This window comes from Sciurus vulgaris (genome assembly GCF_902686455.1).
Source record: "Sciurus vulgaris genome assembly, chromosome: 19".
Taxonomy (NCBI): Eukaryota; Metazoa; Chordata; class Mammalia; order Rodentia; family Sciuridae; genus Sciurus; species Sciurus vulgaris.
The window spans coordinates 14181828-14197269 of record NC_136480.1 but is presented as its reverse complement, the minus strand read 5'-3'; the positions used below and the strand labels follow the sequence as shown (position 1 = coordinate 14197269).

Genomic DNA, 15442 nt, shown 5'->3' with positions numbered 1-15442 from the left:
GTGAGGAACATTAAAGAATAGAAACCACGTACCTAATTGCTTCATCGCTGATGCATACATGCCAGTTTCCTAATTTCCATGCATGTAGCTAAGCAGTTAGCAAACAGTCCTGACAAGGGGGGAAACTGCATGGACTGAACATTCCTCTTGGCATAGTACAAAAATAACTTGGGCTTTAGGCAAAGAATTAAGACCGGAAATTATTATTTTGTGTGCGTTTTCACTTAAAAAATAAATACTACAAAGCTTTTGAGTGGATATAGAAGCATTCTGAAAGAATTACTATGATTGGCCTCCATCGCAAAACCAGTTGTTTCCAGAAGGTTAACATCTAATTAGTCCCCCTAACTAACCTGGCTCAGTATTGCAACCTAATCACCTCATTCAAAGTCGAGAAGTTGTAGAGCACAGTATTTCTAAATAAAATCTAATTTCTACCCGCCAAGGAAGATGGTTTGGGGACTTTGCAAAGTTCCCTTTATTTACTCCCTCCTTATTTACTGTTTTTTCTATGAGAATCAAGAGGACCTCAGGCCATAAGAGTGTTACTGTTCTTCCTACCAACTGTACCTCATCATTCATTATTTTGCAGCTTTTTCCATACCGTACATAGCATAATTTGCTCCTGGTGGGATATAATGTCATTGCATTCAGAGTGAGGGCTATTTTAGACTTTATCCTAGCCTAAACTAACCAAAACCAAAACTGAACTACATTAAGAACAAGTGAGGGGTGGGGATACAGCTCAGTTGTAGAGTGCTTGCCTTGCAAGCATTAGGCCCTGGGTTCAATCCCCAGCACTGCAAAAAAAAAAAAAAAAAAAAGAACGAGTGGGAGGTTGGGGAGGAGATGGAGAGAAGGGTAGTGATGGAAAACCTGGGAAAGAAACAGAAGGTGAAAGAGCAGCTGGAGGCAGAACCCTCTCAGTTGGTGTTGGGCAGGAGTCCACAGATCTCTTCTCTGTCACGACACTTAAAAAGTTGCTTGCTGCTCTCAAAGCATGTCCTACGTTGCCTGCCTAATTAAGTGTTCAGGTCTATCATATGAGACTGGCATTTTATGGGTGAGGAAACCGGCTCTGTAAGACCAAGGACAACACGAGCCACTGTGATGCAAACCAGGCACTCGGGATGTATTGAGGGCTGTTCTCAGACTGCACCAACGTTTAGAAACTTCAGGAAAGGAACCTAAGAGTCAGGGGCTTTTGCTCTTTTCTTCAATCAAATATGTCTTAATTCCATCACTTCTGTGCTTGAAGCTGTGCTGGGAAATCACATCCTCCACCTCCCGTTCCAATCCTTCTTCCGCTATCGTGACAAGATCTACCGTCTGTCTTAATTCAAACCCATTTTCTTTGTTACTATTACCTACATGGGGTGAAACGTGTGGTTATAAAGTTTTAGCCAGAGCACTTTGAGAGTTAAATGACCACTCAAAATATCACCAAGTACAACCGCCAACACGCAGATGTTTAATAAACATGTATTGAATACCTAAATAAACCATTGATAAAGGAAATCTTTCTTATTATAAATGATTCTAGCATTGAATTAAATGTGTTGCAGATAAAAAGAAGACATTTTAAAACTTGTACCCCAACTGTTTAAGTTGCATTTTTGCAACTACTGGCAGATATAAACATAATGAAAGTCATAATCAAGTCATAATGAGAAAATCACACATGGCAGAGTGACGGGCACAGTGTGGCCATTCAAATCTAGTGAACAAATTTAAATTATGCTGATTTGAGTTTTTAAATCACAGGGAAACTTAATGACATACCTGATTCTTAGTTCTCAAATAAAACCTGTTCCCGAGTTTCATATCTCTGGACAGCATCTTTTATCTTTGTCAAACTCATAGGTTTCATACATTATCAAGTTAGACCCCTCGCATATATTTCTCTTAAGATTATGTAACTGTGTAAATTCTCTAAACAGATCATAGCAAAAGAAATTATTTCTCTGAAATTGCTCATCACAATTTCTACAAGCATTTTTTTGAACTCTTTCCCCTTTTTTCCACAAGGAAAAACTGTCTTGTCCAGTTCACGTAAAATGGGTATTTTATCATTTGTAGTTAAATAGAGAAAAAAATGGAGTTGTTCCGCCACCTTGTGGTTGAGCAGGGTATTGCCGCACAGAGCCAAGGCATATTTTAAGAATAAGAGGGACACTGAGGGGGGTTGTTCATGTTTTCCCCACCACCCTCCAGCTGGCCTGTCCCCACTTCCTCATCTCCAAATCGTACCCCTTCCTCAAACCACTTTAAAACAGCCCCATCACAGAACCTTCTCTCACAGGGAATGACAATGACCAAGGAATGACGAAAAGAAACTGCTCTAAACATCCATGCCCCTTTATCTGGGTCCTCTTATTTTCTAGTTCTTATTATATAGTCTTATATCCTCGACGAGATTCTCCGTATTTTGAGAGCGTGTGGACAACCACCTTCAGAAGTATGCTGAAGGCACTCCAGCCATACCTACTGACACTAGTGCAATGCTAATGTTTTAATATTCAGAAAACTTTGCAAGTCTGTTGTTAAACCATTGGTGGATTGAAATCAGCCAGGTGGATTTACACAGTGGAAATCAGAGAATACTGCCAATCAGAACACTAAAAATTTGTCTTATCAACTTTAACTTCTCCACAACTCACTTTTTCTACACGTCACACAGAGTAGGGAGAGGAGGTGATATTGCGTACCTCACAGGATTGTTGTGAAGATTAAACGGTCCACATAAACGGCTTTGTCTAGTGGCTAGCACATAGCTTGTGCCCAGTAAGTGTAATAAAAATAATCCCCATAAGCCTAGCATGGGGCTTTGTAAGTAGTACATCGCAAATGCTCAATTACTAAGTATAAATAAAATCAGGAATTTCAAAGGGGAATTTTAAGAAGTGTTTACACTGACGGTAGTTTCATATTAACAACAGGCTGGACCATTGCGGGGGATGTAAGCTCTTGACTTAGAAATAATTCAGACGTTTTGCTCTTCCCTGTCCTCCCATCCTATGGACTCCTGGCTCCTGCTCTCTGGTTCTCTCCCCCAGCCCTGCTTCCTCCCTCCCTTCATCTCTCTCTAGCTCCGGATAACCTTCTGCATTTCTCTCCCATTCTGATTCACTCTAAAGTGGCTTCCTTTTTCCTTTTTTTACCACTTTAGTTCATAATGCAAAATAAATAATTTATGCCTCATTTTGCTCCATAAAAGGTTTACAGTGAATAATAGATAACTTGGTTTCATATTTAGTGAGTAAGCATTTTATATTTCTCCAAGGGAAGAAAATAAAGTAGCTTTTTACCACTTTTTCATTGATTCCATGCTCTCTTGGTCCTTGGCAGAAAATGGGTTCTTTGTATTGACCTTTAGGGAAAGGCAAATTAAGTTTCCAAGTGCAGAGTTGAAAACTGAATTGCTTGAGTTCCAAAAAAGGCAAACAAGAAATATCCTTGTCTTGTAAGGTTGTATAAGCCACATTCCCAAATGCATGCTGTCTCCTTGTTTCTCATCTGGATTAGAAGTGTTTCTATGTTCCATTTCTACCATAGGTCTCCTGCACCTCCTCTGAGGGCTTTCTCCCTTGCCCTCTCACCTCTCCTCACCTACCTCACCCACTCATAACATGGTAATTTCTTTAGCTACAAGATTGCTTCCGATAGCTAACTATGTTTAAGGACCTTCCAGTAGATTCATTTACTTGCCTAAATACAAAACTGAAAAGTAAAACAACTCATTGGTTGCAAAAATAGGCCTGGAATATGACTTACTGCAGATAGCTTAGAATAAAATTATAATCGTTCAAACATAACTATATTCCTCTAAAATAAAATTTCTGAATTATTATTAATTGTTAGAGAAGTGTATTGGTACAAATGCTATCCACAGTTATTTCTCATTTAAAAAAAAAAAAAACACATAGATTGAAACGAAGAGCATGTCATCAAGACACTGATCAAATGTTACACGTTTTGTTTGGTGAAATATCTACTTCAGTGCCAATTGACAGAGTGCCTGACCCCAGAGTATGTAAATGATGCAAAGCGTCAGAGAGTCTTCACCCAAGCAGCAGAAATAAGATGGTTGAGTCAGAAATTAAAATTCCAACTAAACACAGGCATCTAGAAGATTAGATCACATGGTATTTGATTCATCTCTTGGTCTGCCCCAAAGGACCCTGTCAATCACAACGATTCCATTCCCCACCCACTGTCACCACCAAGTTGGCTATACTTTGTACTTTCCCTTTTGTGTCTGAAAACCAAACCTAGAGCAGATGGCTGGATTCAGTGCCAGAGCAAAGGTAAAATTGGCTGTCTCACCTGAACAGGTACTGCCAGGTTTGATTAAGGTAAAAGCCCAGCAACAAATACCTATAAAATCAAGGGTTTAGAAAGCACAATCTGAACTTCTTGTTTAACTTACCAACAACAACAAAAAAAAAAAAAAAAAAAAAAAAAAACCTTCTTCAGGGGAAAATTTTCCCTCATTGACAAAGAGATAAAGAAAAACTCACATATTTCATCTACAGTGAGAACTGGTTTCCTGTGTCAGCAACCCTGTAATTTCCAGGCTGTATAAAAGGCAAATTATATTCAATATTCTCCAAAACTGAGCTCATAGGTAAATTCCAAAACATGAAATTTAATCCTCCAGAGCTGAAACTTCACTAAAGCAAATATGTTTGAAAATATTTGGTTTAAAAAAAATCATTGCAAATTAAAATTTACAGTTAATGAAAAGTCAGAGTTTCCAACTGAGGAGATTAAAGCCAGAATCAGAATTAGGGGACAGAATTCAGTGCTGAATGATGTGACCAATCATTTATGAGCCACTAGAGCTACAGCATATAACTGAAAGTGGAAGAGTTAAAATTGTGACCACACTGAAAAATCCCTCTGCAAATAAAGTTCACTTCACCATAAACTCCTGACCTTCTATGCTAAGGCCGAAAGGTTCTGGAGTTCAAAGAGCCACCAATTTTGGCTGAGTGAAACAGTCATAGAGCAGTATTATCTCCATTTACTTATTAAAAAGGACAAAACGATGAAGAGAACAGAACTAGAAATCACTGCTATGGCCATTCATAAATTGGTGATTTTCTCAGCATTTTTACTACTACCAAGAGAGACATAATCATACATTGAGTAGATTTACACCATTCAGCCCCCTCTCCCAGGTAGCTTGCAATTAGTTAAATTATAGCAATAACAGCTGAATGTCACAAGGCAGAAACCTCAGTAGCTTAATGCACTGTTCCTTGTCATCAGACTCCAAAACTGGAATATTAAGGAGTGAGATCGATGTTTCCTTTGAGGCAGATGAACCTGATTGTATTTTCGAAGCCCAAGGGCACAGACCTTAGGAAAAGCATCACTCAAGCTACATAATGCCTTTCACTATGTAAATTACTGTACTTTCAAATAAGATTTAAAAAATCGCATGTATTTTTTAATTTTATGTTTTCTAATCCCTTACCTCCTCCACAGCAGCCAAAAGAAAGGCAGCCTCTGAATATGGCTGTGGCTTAGCAGCACAAACAGTGAGCAACTTTATCTTGAGAAAGCCAGAGTTTCAGATCTGGGCCCAAACCTCACCCTTCCACTCACGCATGTGGAAGATTTTTTAAAAATTAGTTAATTTACCTGCGTTTCAGTCCCCAGATATAGTGCCATGTGGTGATAAGACTTGATGAAATTGTCACGAGGATTTAATTTTAAATATACGTAGTGTTTGTATAGTGTCTAGAACTGTGCTGTCCAATACAGCAGCTACTAGCTACATGTGGCTATTTAAATTAAATTTAACTTAATTAAAATTGAGTTCTCTGTTATACTAGCCCTATTTTAAGTATTCAATACTCAGCGTGGATGGTGGCTATTATATTGAACAGTGCGGATACAAAACAATTTTATCCTCAGAGAAATTTGAGGATAGAGCTAGAAAATGAGGCAAGTGCTCAATAAGAATTCATTTGATGTGATGGTCATTTTTTTCCATCTCACCAGTTTCTCTAAAGTCTTACAGTGTACCAGGTGTTACTTTGTCAAAAGGAAAGCAATGATAAAATATAAGTGTGTTTATCATTTTTTTTAAACTCCCAAGAATACCGGAGTTCTAAAAGAACATAGGATGGAAAAAGCAGTACTTACCTCAAATGGTGAAAGTTCTAACAATGGGGATTTCAGACCCTGTAGTCAGACACTGAAGATCTCATGCAATGAGGTAAAAAGACTGCCTGTCAATCCCATGGAACTGCCTATGTGCTTTATTGGACTGTGGGTCTAAGGAGAGAGAGAGAGAAAAAAAAAAAAAAAAAGAGTCTTCATATGTAAAGATCCACCTACTTACAGCAGTGATGTTGACTTAAACACATTAACAATTACTAAGATACTGAAAAACAAAAGGGCCTTTTCGTCACAGAATTCTTATTATACCAATTGTTTTCCTGGTTTGGTGTACTCCAACTTTTTCCTGCTTGAAATATCTAAAAAGAAATCATTTTTCCAGAAATATTTTCACCAACTTAGTCTTGGACACTTGAGCAAAATGCTTTGCATTTGTTTCCTATTGGTTGTTAGTTTGGTTGGTTGGTTTCATTTCCTTTCACCTTGTGTTAGCTGCTAGGCAGGAACAGTTAGCCGCAAACTCCTGTGCCTGGTGGGGGGCATGGCAGCCACCCTTTCAACGACTATTAATAATACTAGTTATTTTTGTGTTTCAGATCAGGCCATCCAGAGTTAACCACAAGGAACCAGCTAAATCACGGAGGCACTCCAAGGCATTCTTGTAGGTGACCTAGAGTGAATCCTGCTCATCCTAAGCTCATTATAATGCTGAATTCTCCACCCAGGAGTTATTCTGTCTGCCATTTTTGAACATGGGATGCATTAAGAAGTACAGTCTGGAACTGAGCGTGCCCAGGCATGCGCCCACCTCTACCTGTGACAGGAGTCTCTCTAATATGAATATGCATACATTTCCCTGATAAAATCCCCTTACCACCTGTGTTGAGGAAGACAGCTACTTTGGGAGCTATCTGGCTGCAAAGCAATAAACCTTCCCTCACTCTATTATCTCCTCATTGTGCTTATTGCCTCTCTGCTCAACAGGGGCGGGATGTGCTGTTTGTCTCCCTTTACGGTTCCAAATGCCAAAACTGTACTTGGAAAGCTACCCGAACGCTAAAGATACTGGGGTCTAAAAGTTAAGAGATTCTTGAATTACAAGAAGGATTATACTCTCAGGTGATATTTGGAGGTATCTTCTGAAATAAATGTATAGGCACTTGTAGATTAGATGTTTGGTTGAATTTCTCTGTAACATGACTAAAAAATAAAGTGTAAAAAATACACGTCTTTGCTTTCAAAACCACACGTAAGTTGGGTGCAGTGGCACACGCCTATAATCCCAGTGGCTCCAGAGGTTGAAGCAGGTGGACTGCAAGTTCAAAGCCAGTCTCAACAATTTAGCAAGGCCCTAAGCAACTCAGCAAGACCTTATCTCTAAATAAAACATAAAAAGGGCTGGGGTTGTGCCTCAGTGGTTAGAGCCGGGGGGTTCAATCCCTGGATTCAAAAAACAAAAAACAAACAAATAAAAAACAAAAAAACTACATGTAGATGAAGCTGACTTGGTGTCTTATTATAGATGAGAAGGAAGATCCAATTTAAAAATTGAAAATTGGGTCTGGGGATTTAGTTCAGTTGGTAGAGTGCTTGTCTCACATGCCCAAGGCCCTGGGTTCAATCCCCAGCACCACAAAAAAAAAAAAAATTAAAAATTGGAAGATCCAATTTAAAAAATTCACAAGTTCTGTTTATAAGTGAAAATGTCCAGGCAGTATGAAAAACTTACTATCTAGAAGGTGAAATGAAAATGAAAATATGTGAAAATAACTCCAAGCTGTGCTTTCCAAGGTTGAGTTACAAACAGGGCAGGTCCATTCTCAGAGACTTCACATCTGAATATAAACTTGTTCATATGTTTCTCACGAGTGAAATTAATTCCTTGCTGATGGCATTTGAGGTTAAATAAATACACAATTCCCCTCTTTCACCCCTTCACCAATTATCAAACCATCTCCCCTTGACAGCATACCATTATGGAATATTCAATAACCATCAACCCCGGATATGACAGCTAATGTACTCACACAAACAATATTCTGACCATGATTTCATCTTTATGTTTTTTGTTGCCATATCAACAGGGAAAGTTATGGATTTCATAAAACCATAATGCAAGATAAAAACACTGGACAAGATGAAAGAGTTTTTTTATTCTTCTGAAAGCATATTTACTAGCAGCCTCAACACAAAAACATAAAGTACTACCTTTTGGAAAGCATCAATAACAGAGGATCATAATTTTGTAAGACGCAACTCTCAAGTTATTTTAATCACTTGCCATATTTTTTTCTTTTGGTTAAATGATCCATACGCCCTACACTTTGACAAAAAATTTCAGCTACTAAAAAAGACATTATTTTCTGTCCAATTTACTTTACACTTTCACTATTTTTCAACAATACTGGGCACAAATTATGTGCAATGTAACTATTAACTATCATTACTGTATTATTTTCCCTTCCATTAGATACGAACTTCACAGTTTTTACTACTTTCTGATGTAAATTTCTTTCCATATTATTTGGGGGAGGCATTCTTTAATGAAAACACATGAGAGAGGCAAAGTGATTTTTTAGAAAGCATAGCTTACAATGAACACAAATTTGTAGACATAACTAACTTCCCTATAGAGCATAAAAGCTAATTATCTAGACCATGCTCTTCAATAATAATAATAATGGTAAAAATGTCATCATGAATGCGTACCACACCTTCACTGGTCAAAATTCTTTAACTAAAGTAACAGAAATCATTCTGATTTCACCTCGACTTAAAGGAGAATTTTGTCATAAGAATGCCATGGGCTGAGGATACGGCCCAGCAGTGCAGCACTGACCTGGTACATGTGAGGCACTGGAGTCCCTCCTCAGCACCACATAAAAATAAGTAAATAAAGGTGTCCACCTACAACTAAAAAATGTTTTTAAAAAAGGAACTGCCAGTGTGCTGAACAGACTCTTCAAAGAAGAAGAAATACAAATGGCCAACAAATACATGAAAAAATGTTCAGCATCTCTAGCAATTAGAGAAATGCAAATTAAAACTGCACTGAGATGCCATCTCACTCCAGTCAGAATGGCAATTATCAAGAATACAAGTAACTGTGAATGTTGGCGAGGATGTGGGGGAAAAGGGCACACTCATACATGGCTGGTGGGGCTGCTAATTGGTGCAACCACTCTGGAAAGCAGTGTGGAGATTCCTCAGAAAACTTGGAATGGAACCACCATTTGACCCACCTATCCCACTCCTTGGTTTATACCGAGACAGCGTACTACAGTGACACAGCCACACCAATGTTTACAGCAGCTCAATTCACAATTGCTAAACTATGGAACCAACCAAGGTACCCGTTGGCAGATGAATGGATAAAGAAAATGTGGTACATATACACAATGGAATATAACTCATCCATAAAGAAGAATGACTTCATGACATTTACCAGTAAATGGATGGAACTGGAGACTATCATGTTAAGTGAAATAAACCAGTCCCAGAAAGCCAAAGTCCAATGTTTTCTATGATGGGTGGAAGCCAACACACAATCAGGTGGGGTGAGGGGAAGAAAAGAAGTTCAGTAGATTACACAATGGGAAATGGAAGAAAGGGAAGAGGAATAGAAAAAGAAAGACAGTTGAATCTGTCTGTTGATCTGACATAATTTTCCTATGTGCACATATGAAAACATCACAATGAATCCCACCATCATGTACATCCACAAGAACGGGGTCCTAACTAGAATAAAATATATTTTATGCTTATATAATTATATCAAAATTGATTTTAATGTCATACAACTAAAAAGGACCAATAAAAAAAGAAAACAAATACAGTGTGTGAATCAAAAAAGGACTGGAAAGGAGCCAAAAATATACAATGGAGAAAGAGAGCCTCTTCAACAAATTGTGCTGGCAAAACTGGAAATCCATATGCAGTAAAATAAAATTAAACCCCTATCTCTCACCCTGCACAAAACTCAACTCAAAGTGGATCAAGGACTTAGGAATTAGACTAGAGACCCTGACCAAAGAGAAGACCAAAGTAGGTCTGAATCTTCATCATGTTGGCTTAGGATCAGACTTCCTTAACAAGACTCCCAAAGCACAAGAAATTAGAGCAAGAATCAATAAATGGGATGAACTCAAACCAAAAAGCTTTTTCTCAGCAAAGGATACAATCAATAATGTGAAAAGAGAGCCTACAGAGTAGGAGAAAATCTTTTCCACACGCACTTCAGATAGAGCACTTATCTCCAAAATTTATAAAGAACTAACAAAATTTTATGCCAAAAATACAAAGAACCCAATCTATAAATGGGCCAAAGAATTGGACAGACACTTTACAGAAGAAGACACACAGGCGATTAACAAATACATGAAAAAGCGTTCAACAGCTCTAGTAATTAGAGAAATGCAAATTAAATCAACTCAAAGATTTCATCTTATTCCAATTAGAATGGCTATTATCAAGAACACAAGCAATAATAGATGTTGGTATGGATGTGGGGAAAAAGGCACACTTTTACATTGCTAGTGGAGTTGCAAATTGGTGCAGCCACTCTGGAAAGCAGTGTGGAGAATCCTCAGAAAACTTGGAATGGACCCACCTTTTGACCCAGTTATCCCACTTCTCGGTTTATACCCAAAGGACTTAAAGTCAGCATACTACAGTGATGCAGTCACATCAATGTTTATAGCAGTTCAATACACAATAGCTAGATTGTGGAACCAACCTAGATGCCCTTCAACAGATGAATGGATAAAGAAACACAATGTAATATTATTCAGCCATAAAGAATAATATTATGGCATTTGCAGGTAAATGAATGGAGATGGAGAATATCATGCTAAGTGAAATAAGTCAATCCCAAAAAACCAAAGGCTAAATGTTTTCCCTGATAAGTGCATGATGATATATAAAAGGAGTTGAGGGGTGGGGAATGAGAGAAGAATGGAGGAACTTTAGCTTATGCAGAAGGAAATGAGGGGGGTATGATAAATCGTGGACTGAGACAGACATCATTACCCGTACATGTATGATTACACGAATGGTATGAATCTACATCATGTGCAATCATAGAAACAAAATGACGTACCCCATTTGTGTACAATGAATCAAAATGCAGTCTGTAAAAAATAAATAAATAATTAATTAATTAAAGAAAAAAAAGGGACTGGAATCTGAAAGAGACAGCTGCCAGGGACTAAATCTTTTCTTTCCTTGTTACTTACCTGATTAATTTTTCTCTAGAAAAAAGAACTTTCATCTACTTCTCCATACATATACCAAATAAAGCTACCTCTCAGCTACCAAATTACAGTCTTATCTCTTTTTTGGGCTCACCTCATAAAAAGAGTCACCAAGAGGCCAAAATCATGAGCCAGGGGTTAGGGGTTAATCATGTAATATAAACATGACCACCAGGTAACACACTGATGGATTGGACTTGCATGTTCTCACAGGGAAATAAGCACAAAGTTGGAGAGAAATTCCCCAAAGGTCAACTATTATGCATTGTTCCATTCCAAATTATTTCATTTACACAATTTTACTTGATAAGGGGATCCAGTGCCTATCTGTGCCTACTTAATATCTAGTTGTGCTAGTTCCTATTGGAAAGCCAAGATATTCCAAACTATGCTATTCATGCAGCCATTGACACTAACAGACATATACGTCCTGCTAACTTTAGTCCTTTTATTACTAGTGACGGAGCATATCCCAGAAGATTAACTTCAGATAATGCTTATGAAATTTTGATGAAAGAATGACTTCAGAATAAAGTCATGCAGAACACAAAAGCCTGCCCCTGCCTGCCCCCCAAGAGCAATGGCTAAAACATCTCATAGATCATTTTTGTTGAAAAAAATAATAACCAGTCATATAGTCACATCCCACAATCTAGCCAAAGATAATTCAACCTATAGAATGTTAGTTTTACTCTATTGCATTGCTTTCTTCTTCTTTAAATTTTTTTCTCTATTATTGACCAGATTAGTGAAAAGCCAAAAGCCATTCGAATAGCCAATATAATATTCAAGTCCGAGGCCTATTTACAGTAGTCAATTTGGGCAACTGATTAATGTAGAGGGATACACGTTTTTCACCATCTAGTTCTGATAGTTTTCAGAACAGATTCTGAAGATCAAGGCCCCTGGTCAGTAATGAGCAGGTGTCCACAGAAAACAAGGTAGGTTTTTAGACTTGGAAACAATGAAAGACAGACTGCTTGGCATTCTGAAGGTGGGTTATATCAGCCTGCAAACAGCCTTTCGTTATTTTAATCTCACACTATAAAATGTGTGTGGATCCTTTGCCAGCAAGATAAAAACAAATTAAACTGAAGGACCAACATGCACTGAATATCTCATTTTGGCAGCACCATCACTGACAGCTTCACAGAAAAATAAAATGGATCCTTCCAGACATTTTTCCAAACAGTAGACAGTACTACCAAGAAAGAGGCAAAAAACAAAAGTGGCATAATGCTCTACAATACCAGAGTGAGGTTTTTTCTCTCGCAGTTCCTATGATTCCTTTTATTTTATTTTTATTTGCTCTAACTAGTTATGCATGACAGAGCTTTCTCTAACGTTTGTACTGCCCTTAGTACTTTATGTACATAGGTAGTCATTTGTTTGTGAGATTACAAGTGTTCCTACTGCCCCACATCTTCTTCATGTGTGTGGTCCCCAAACTGGTAAACAGCGTTGTGCATATAATCAGAGCTCAGAAGTTTTTCCTAAAATGAAACAACAGCACGTTCTTTGAATGTTTGCAAAATTCCCTTATGGTTCATAATTCCTGAAAAATGAAACGAGCAGTATCTTCAGTCAGTCAGAAGTTACTCTTTCCTATACCCACTTTTCTCTTCGTTCCTTTTCTCCTGCTGCTCTTTCCAGCAGGAATGTCCTTTTCTAGTTGACCCAAACCCTATCCAGTCTTCAAGCCTATGGCAAATTGCCTCTTGCCCGTGAAGCTTTCATGGTCTCCCAAGTTAGAATCTTTACCACTTCTGAAGTTCCATAACCCTTGACCACAGCCTTTCTATGACTCTAAAGCAGAAAACTGTATTGTGTCAGTGAGCATCTCCCCTGTCAAGGGAAAGCAATTGCACAACTCTATCTGATGAAATATTTACGAGGTGACATCTGAAACCTGTGCCTCCGACAGGGTCAGGCTCATTCAGGGTGCCCTCATGCTCAGATCCCATTAAGGAGGATCTTTTCTCCTTGCAACTGGGCCACCTGCTAAAAGAACAAAGAAGAAAGCTCCCAGGTAGCTCTGTGATCTACTGTGTGGACAGCTGCAAGCACTCTTCTCACAGAAAAGGGACATCTGAGGCCTCTCTACTGGTAGGCTGTGGCTCCTCCTCTATAAACTTGGAGTCAGCCTAATGCCAAGCGTGACCAATAATAGTCCTGTTAGTCTGAATGCTTAGTTGAATCTAAAATGACTCTATGGTGGCTGTCTCAAGGACACTGAGGTAAGTAGGTGGGTTGGTATGCATAATGTTCTTAAACAGTCGTTAGCACAGATTAACTCAATAGACGAAAGCTATAAGTTATCCATGATCAGAAACTGATAGTCATTGAACATGAACTTAGGCATGTCTGAGTTCAGATCCTGTGATCCTCATCTTCACACTTTGGCTCTTTTCTTATAGAATCATCACCCCATCTTCCCCTTTACATTTGCTCTCAAAAAAAAAAGTTTTTATATCAGATGTGAACTTCAGTGCAAAATTAAGAGACTGTATTACCTACCCGCAGACACCCACCTTTATAAGTCCGATCTTTTTTTTTAGTTGTAGATGGACATAATGACTTTTATTTCTATCTTAAATGTGGTACTGAGGCTGGAACCCAGTGCCTCACAAATGCTAGTCAAGCACTTATAAACCCAGTCCTATAAATCTGATCTTAATGTATGCTCCCAAACCTATTAATGCTAGGTATAACCGTTATTATTATTATCTGAGGAAATAATGAACTGAGTTCAAAGAGTCCCTTCCTTTAGGAAAACTAACTGAAATGCTCAGAAAAGATTTGGGGAAAAATCAAGTCACCAAAAATGTTATGCTATTGAAGTGGATGTGGGTGAGAAAAACAGGAGTGAGGATCATGATCTCAGATTGCTTTATCACCTTTTACTTTCTGCCTCACTTTTTACTGTCTTTGGCGTTTTTGTTTGTGTGTCTCAGTGCTAGGGATTAGACCTACATCCTTGAATATGCTGGGCTCCACCACGGAGTTACCCCCAGCTCTACCCGACACTAAAGATATCAAAACCAGATCCCTGAGTAAGCCTAGCATTGAATTCTAATCAGTAGCCCATATACACACTTAGATACAAACTCATGGACAAATATCAAATATCAAAGATTAGCAAAATAACAGTCAAATATCTACAATGACTGTCCTCTGCTTTAATCTTTACAACACACAAAGTAACCTGATTAAACTAATTGCTTACTTTTCTGTTGTATCCAAAGTAACTTTGAGTAACCAAAATCGCTTAAGTTAAAACAAAGTGATTCTCTTGTCCCCCACCCACTCTCAAAAGGCCTTCACCTGTGAGCGTATTAAGGAGTTCCAGGGACTATGAGAATTGGAGTATGAAGTGAAAGAACTCAGGTAGTTTTGAGCTTGATGAGCCTACAGGAAAATCCACTAATTGAGAGGAAATGCATAACTGGGAGGAAAAATACTGGGTTTGAAGACTGACCTTGAGATGCTTTATCTCTGAAGGCATGTGAGTAGATGTTTTTACTAAAGCTTAGGGAAGGTGAGAAAATAACCAACCCTGAGTGACATTCACATTTTTCAAGAGCCAGGCAGGAAAACAATAAAAGGATACTGTTGATAAAAATTAAAGGAGTTCATTGTTTTGAACTAAGCTTCTGCAATGGGCCACAAGGGTCTCAACTATAAATAAAAATGGAGCCGGTGGCAGTAACTTCTCTCTGTAATCCCAGCTACCCTGGGGGCTGAAGTAGGAGGATGCCAAGTTTGCAACCACTCTTGGCAATTTAGCAAGACCCTGTCTCTGAATAAAATAGAAAGGGCTGGGGGTGCATGTGCAGAAGGCCCTAGGTTCAATTGCCAGTAAAAATAAAAAATTAAAGAAAATGGAGTCAGTCAGCTAAAGGTGCATGTCACTCAGCTGAAACTAAGCTGCTTATCTGATCTTCTGGAGAAAACAGGGATTGGAGATAACAGCCAAATATCTATAATGACTTTCCTCTGCCTTAATCTTTACAACACAGAGTAACCTGATTTAACTAATTGCTTACTTTTCTGTCGTA

At 38.3% G+C, this 15442-nt stretch overlaps 1 long non-coding RNA gene across 5 annotated transcripts in view; it reads right to left on the bottom strand.

Annotated features, from left to right (window-relative positions):
• The window catches only part of LOC306650319, a 510857-nt gene that overhangs the window by 494033 nt on the left and 1382 nt on the right, over window positions 1-15442 (bottom strand). For all 5 annotated transcript variants that reach the window (XR_013760863.1, XR_013760864.1, XR_013760865.1 and 2 more), the window contains exon 2: window positions 6157-6288. This is a non-coding gene — a long non-coding RNA (uncharacterized lncRNA). The remainder of the gene's footprint in view (window positions 1-6156; window positions 6289-15442) is intronic.